Source organism: Sphaerodactylus townsendi, linkage group LG03 (genome assembly GCF_021028975.2).
Source record: "Sphaerodactylus townsendi isolate TG3544 linkage group LG03, MPM_Stown_v2.3, whole genome shotgun sequence".
In the NCBI taxonomy this organism is placed as follows: Eukaryota; Metazoa; Chordata; class Lepidosauria; order Squamata; family Sphaerodactylidae; genus Sphaerodactylus; species Sphaerodactylus townsendi.
In genome coordinates, this window is record NC_059427.1 from 9,914,300 (window position 1) to 9,920,509 (window position 6,210).

A 6,210-nucleotide genomic window follows, 5' to 3' on the forward strand; every position below is an offset into this window, starting at 1 on the left:
AAAACCTGGGTTCTTTTCTCCAATAACTCCAACCAGCTGAGGTCTCAACGATTTTTATTGAAAAACAGAAAACAAAGAAATAAAACATGATTGCGGTTAAGGGATTGCTTAGGTGGTTACGTCCCTTTTGGTTCTTTGTCCCCGTTCCGGGAACCCATGGCCCAGAGATGTTTCTCTGACCACGTCTCAAGATGGAATTCAAAAACCTTTGTTTTCCCCTTCTCAGGAAAACTCTGTTCAGGCCACGAGGTAACTTAGGCCTTTGAAGTTTCATCCTAGCAACTCTGCATAGTTTCCTGTCCTCCCTCCAGGAGATCAAAAGGCAAAGATGCTTTTCACAGTCATATGTGACTTTGCTAGTTTTACAGTACCATTCCATCACAACAGTTTACTTCTCTTAACAAATAACACTTTTAAAACATTTAACATTTACACTTTGCAGTCCTGTTAAGTTTGCATTTTCAAGTCCTTATATTTACAGTCCTTATATTTACAGTGATATTGCCAAGTCCAATTCTTCTTTGCTGGTGGTTGGTTTTGAAGACTTCTGAGGCTTGGTAAACGGGCTTCAAGATGATGAAGGTTCCCAGAAAACTCTCACCATTTACATACACAAAAACCCTGAAACAATAAATTCTAACATTTACAATATAGCAAAAAATAAACTCCCTTCCCACTAGTTCCCAACAACATTGCACTTACCTTAAACAAGGTGTTAAGGGCTTAATAAAATCAATCAAGGCCCCAGCCTGGTAGCCTTGCTTCCTCCAACCTCATGAGTTCTGCAGCATTCTGCTTCTTTTCAGACTCCACCCCTTTCTGGGTCATCCCATTCTGACACAGGGGTTACACTGACACGATCTGTGTCTGACTACTGCTCCAAAACCGTGTCTCTCTCCACACAGTCTCAATTCCCAATCTCCTAACTCTTATCCCTCAGGCTTCTTCCAGCTTTTAAACCAAACAGTGCACTCTTTCTGTGGCTGCCAGCTATACCATTACAGCCCAGCCAATCTAGTTGCGCTCTAGCTGTTACTGTGGTGCTAACGGCACCTTTGCAATTTAACCTCATAAGAGCCTGATCCGTTACAGTGTCCCATCATCTCCATTTGACCTGCTGGTCACTGAACAGCCACCCTTTCAATCTAATGTGCCATACCTCATCCTGCCTGATTGGGTGATGCCTGACACAGACAGAGGGACAGACACGTGGGTCCTTCTGTTATTGCAATCATTTTGCTCAACACTTTGCAGATAACATCTCCTGCATCCTTTCCGACTTGGACTATCCATTCACAGTTAGCAGGGCTGGATTGTTGAAAGGTGCTGATTTGTCCAGTTGCATGGGATACCTTTCAGCTTCTTCAGTCTGAGGATGTAGACAGAATTTTTGGAAGTTTGACACCTCCCACCTGCTGGCATGATGCTTGCTCCTCATCTACCAATGGGGGGGGGGGGGAGGACAGAGGGACTGGGTACCAAATGCAACAAATGCCTACCTGAGAGTGATAGGCACAGGGCAAGGCCCTGTCCTCAGAGCAAAGGCTCTGTCCGGTTATAAAAATAACCATCCACAAACTTCTTCAGTGTTCAGAGTTTTTATTCAAAGCATTTGTTCAGCTGCACAGCCGGGAACCAAAACTCTCCGCAAAAATCAGACAGAGGGCAGGTTCGAAGAGCTGCCGCCTGTGTAACATAATTTATAGTTACAAAAACATACCTCCCCGCCTCTTGCTCATTGGTTTGAGTCAAGTAAACGTACAGACCTGGTCATCTTATCCCACCTCTTACCACACCTTTCCATCCCATATTTTTAATGTAACTTGAGTCTAAAACACCATAAGGTTTCTATAACAACCAAGTTTCTGTTTTGTGAACATCTCGCTAACTCCTTATCTCTGTTGAAGGGGCCCTATTTCTTTCAACTCAGAGCCTGTGTCAGGCTGCTCCATGAGTTTCATTTCTCGGTGCCCTTTAAATCACCCTTCTGCATTCTTTTGTGTTTACCAGACTTTCAGCAAACTCAATAATTCCAGGCCTCATCAGTTTTGTTAGCTAAGATGATTTTATATAATGTGCTCCACCCTTTGTGCAGGCTAACTTTTAATCCTTGTACAGGCTACCTATATGTGTCTATATGGCTTAAAACACTATAAACTATATATGTGTACATATCAAGAGGGGGTGGTTGCCTCTGTCTGGAAGCAGGAAGTGGTAGTTCCATCACTAAAGGAACCGATCCTGGACACAGGGGATTGCAATAAACAGCAGTCTCAAATGCTACATTCTTGTTGAAGGTGTTTGAACAAGTGGTATCTGGCAACTTCCATGATTACAGAATAGTCAGCACTTCCGCATGAGCAAAAGTCTTTATTCAGTAACAGCAGTTCAGGAAATATTTGGCATTAGCCGTTTATTGACAGAACTGGGAAACCCCGCCCAAACCCGCTTTCATATAGGAAAGAGGACTCGCCACCCTACTCCAAGCCACACCCCCTAGCCCAGAGAAGCCGAACTCTTCCCTCTCAGTTGGAAAGAATGCAGCTGGGCTCTCTTATCATTTTCTACCTCAGCCAACCCAACACAGGAAATAACTCCAGGTGTCTAACTAAAAACAACAGGCTGTGGATTCAGGGCATGGGGGCAGGGAGACACCAACCTCCTGGCAAGAGGGGAATTATGATCAGGCCTGGTAGAACTGGGCATGACGAGAATGGAGCTGATTCTTTTGGATCCCATCGTATCTGGTCACAGGCCTGATCTTTACTTGGCCCATATCTTTACTACATTAAGGAACAAAGCTGGGCCAAACCACGCCCGGCGTGCACACTATTTCCCCACACCCCTCAGAACAAACTGTAGCATGCCACAAGGGGCTGGTTCAGTCTGGTTTCATCCCTGACGGGCTCTTTGTGAGGGCCGAGAATTTAACGTACTTGTCAATCAGTAGATGTACAGCTCTGGTGAGATGCGGAACTGCTCAAGGTGGGATTCAGGTTTTTCAGAGCAATTACTGCTTTTGAACTGATAATGGCATGATTGCTTTTCTTTATATTCTAAAGTTATAGAAATAAAACAATATTACTGAAGTATTCATGTCCTTAAAACTTATCATAAAGAAGCAAGGCACCCTCAAATTTTCCCTAGGTTCTCTCTTTAAATCCACCCCCTCTGGAGTGGATTTAAAGGGAGAATTTGGGCTCCCTAAGATTTTAAAAAAAATTGAAAGTATTCTTGAAGGCTTTCATAGCCAGATTCAACTGGTTGTTGTGGGTTTTACAGGCTGTGTGGCGGACATGGTCACGAATGAATCTTGGTTGTTAACGTTTTGCCTGCATCTTTAATGCCGGCGCGGCAAATGGAGAGGGTTAATGTTTGAGAGAAGTCTGTTATAACAGAAGTCTGGACACAGTGTATAACAGACTTCTCTCTGTGACACACCTCTGAAGATACCAGCCCCAGATGCAGGTGAAACATTAGGAACAAGATCTACGAGACCACAGCCACGCAGCCCGGAAAACCCACAACAACCAACATTGAAAATTATGCTGTTTGGGGTGGGGGGTGGGGAATCTACCCTGAAACAGCATCACTTTCAATGTTGTTTAAACTTGGGAGCCCAGAGTCTGGTGAATCACTGGAATACCTGGTTCGCTGTCGTAAAGGATGATCCTGTTTTGGAATAGATTCGCCCTTCAAGGGGAAGTTGAAAGTCGAATCTGGACTCCCTAGTTTAAACAACATTGAAGAGTAATAACGTTGTTCAGGGGTGGACTTTACCCCCCCCCCCCGACACACACACACTCGAACGACATCCGCTTTCAGTATGTTGTTTAAACTATCAAAGAGCGGATGCTCCTTTTAAGGTGGACCAAAAGAGAATCTGGGCTCGTCTGGTTTAAGCAACGTTAAAAGTGACGCGTTGTTTTCAGGGTGGATTCACACAGCTTCAAAATAATAGCATCACTTTCAATGTTGTTTAAACTTCGTTTAACCTTCAGATGTTGACAGATGGTGGGGCATGTTCTACAATGTGATGGTGACTCTGAGATGACCTGGTGCAAAAAATATTGTTTGGTCGGGGGGGGGGGGGTGGCTGCCCATACGGGGGGGGGGGGGCGCAAAACTCAGATTTTGCCCTGGCTCCATTTTTCAAGTACTCCACCCACCAGTACTCCAAGCATTTTAGCATCTTATGCAGCCCCAGTCAGAACTGGCTGCCTTGCAAACGCAAAATCGGCGTTTCCTCTGCCTGATGGTTATGCTGCTGCTTAGCAGCTGTGCTGTTAACTGCTGCTGCTGCTTCTTCTTCTGATAATATTCAACTATTTCTTCTTCAACTATTCTTCTTGTTGTCAGTATCCCCAGATGCTTGCAAATCATTCTGCTTTTTTTGCAATATAACCAGGAATGTCAGGCTAAACGTGCACTAAATAAATGAATAAATAAATAAGAGTGGACATAAACTGTGTGTAATCTTACTATGCAGAGTTACCAATCCAGCGGAAGCCGAATCGAAATCTTAATGCTTTACTGGAGTAGCCGGACTCTGTACAGGACTGTGCTCTGAACCATTCACAATACATTTTACTTCGATCATTGGCGTTTTATTTCAACTCAGTACGCATTATCTTTCCAGGGTCTCCAGTGCAAAGAAAGAACTTTTGTCCCCAATGGCTACTTAACTTCGCCAGATTCTTTTCTCATTGGAGGTGCCAGGAACTGAGCTTGGATTACTCATTCTCTCCAGGCAAACAGGAGTTGCCATATCTCTGGAGTTAAGCAAAATTCCTGGAGATTTGGTAAAAGTGGTGCCTAGGGAGAGATTTGAGGGAGGGGAAGAAGCCTCCTCAGTGCCAGTGCAATGTCACTGTAGGATTCCTCTGTTTATCCTACACTCTACGGTATATCATAGAGTCTATACCATTTCTGCTAGGGAACTGATCTCTGCAGTCTGGAAGACCTCAGGCCCTACTTTGAGATTAGTGGTCCTAAATGATACCGAACGTAGCAGGTGAAACTTCCTCTCCGCGCAACAAACTGGCCTAAGGTGAAAGGGATTTTGTGGCCAAGTGATGAATCAAATGGATTACTCTAGTCTTAGTCCAGTTCTAGTCCAACATGTTCGTCACTATATCCATCAGACTGTGTCCCTGCCAGAAGGGATAAGGAACCCCATAGTCTCTCTCCCCCAAATGGCACTGCTACTCATGTTTAACCCCAGAAAGGACCAACAGAGAGGAAATGACATCCTCTGGACTTCCTTTTTAAAAGTTTTTTTAATTGTATCATTTGAATTTACAGTTTGTAATAATATCCTTCTTCATACATTTTCAAACAATACATTGTCCTTTTTTTCTCCCTCCCCCCGTTACATCTTCTTCTTAGTTTTTTCACACAAACAGCAGTAAGTTCATTCTCTGTAGCCTCTTCTCCCATATTTCTTCATTGACTCGAGCTTCTTTCATCCAGTCGACATACATTGTCCATATCTTCAAAATTTCTTTCTGTTTATCTGGCCACGTCTTATTTTTGGTTAGTATATCAAAAATATCAAGTGTCACTTGTTCCCAGATATATTCCAACCATTTCTGAAGTGTCCATTTTTTCTTATCTTTCCAGCCCAAAGCTATTGTTGCATGGGCTGCTTTAATCATTATTTTATACATATAGCTGTATTTTTAACTACCCTTCTATCCTCTATTACACCCATGAACATTAACTCATTATTTAAAACAATATTAGTCTTCACCAGTTTTTCAATATATAACAATACACTTGTCCAAAATTTTTTCACTTCTGCACATTCTATCCACATATGACTATAATATGCCTCTTTATCTCCACAGTGCCAGCATTTGGAACTAATTCCTTTTATTATATATGCTAGTTGTTTTGAATTCTGTTTCTTATACCATTTTAGATAAGCCATCCGCATTTTCTTTCCAACTCCGGTCAGATATTTCGTAGATCTTTATGTATATTTCCAACTGTCTATTAACTTTTCAATATTACCAATGTCTACCAATCCTTCCTTCTCCCATTTTTGATTCAGTGTTCTGATCATGAATTCCTTATCATCTACCATATATTTATATATATGCCCTAGAATTTTCCCTTTACATTTTTCATATAGTTCAAGACATTTCAACATTATGCATTCTCCTTTTATCCGTAAAGCCTTTATCCTTTCCCAAATGCCTCTCAAAA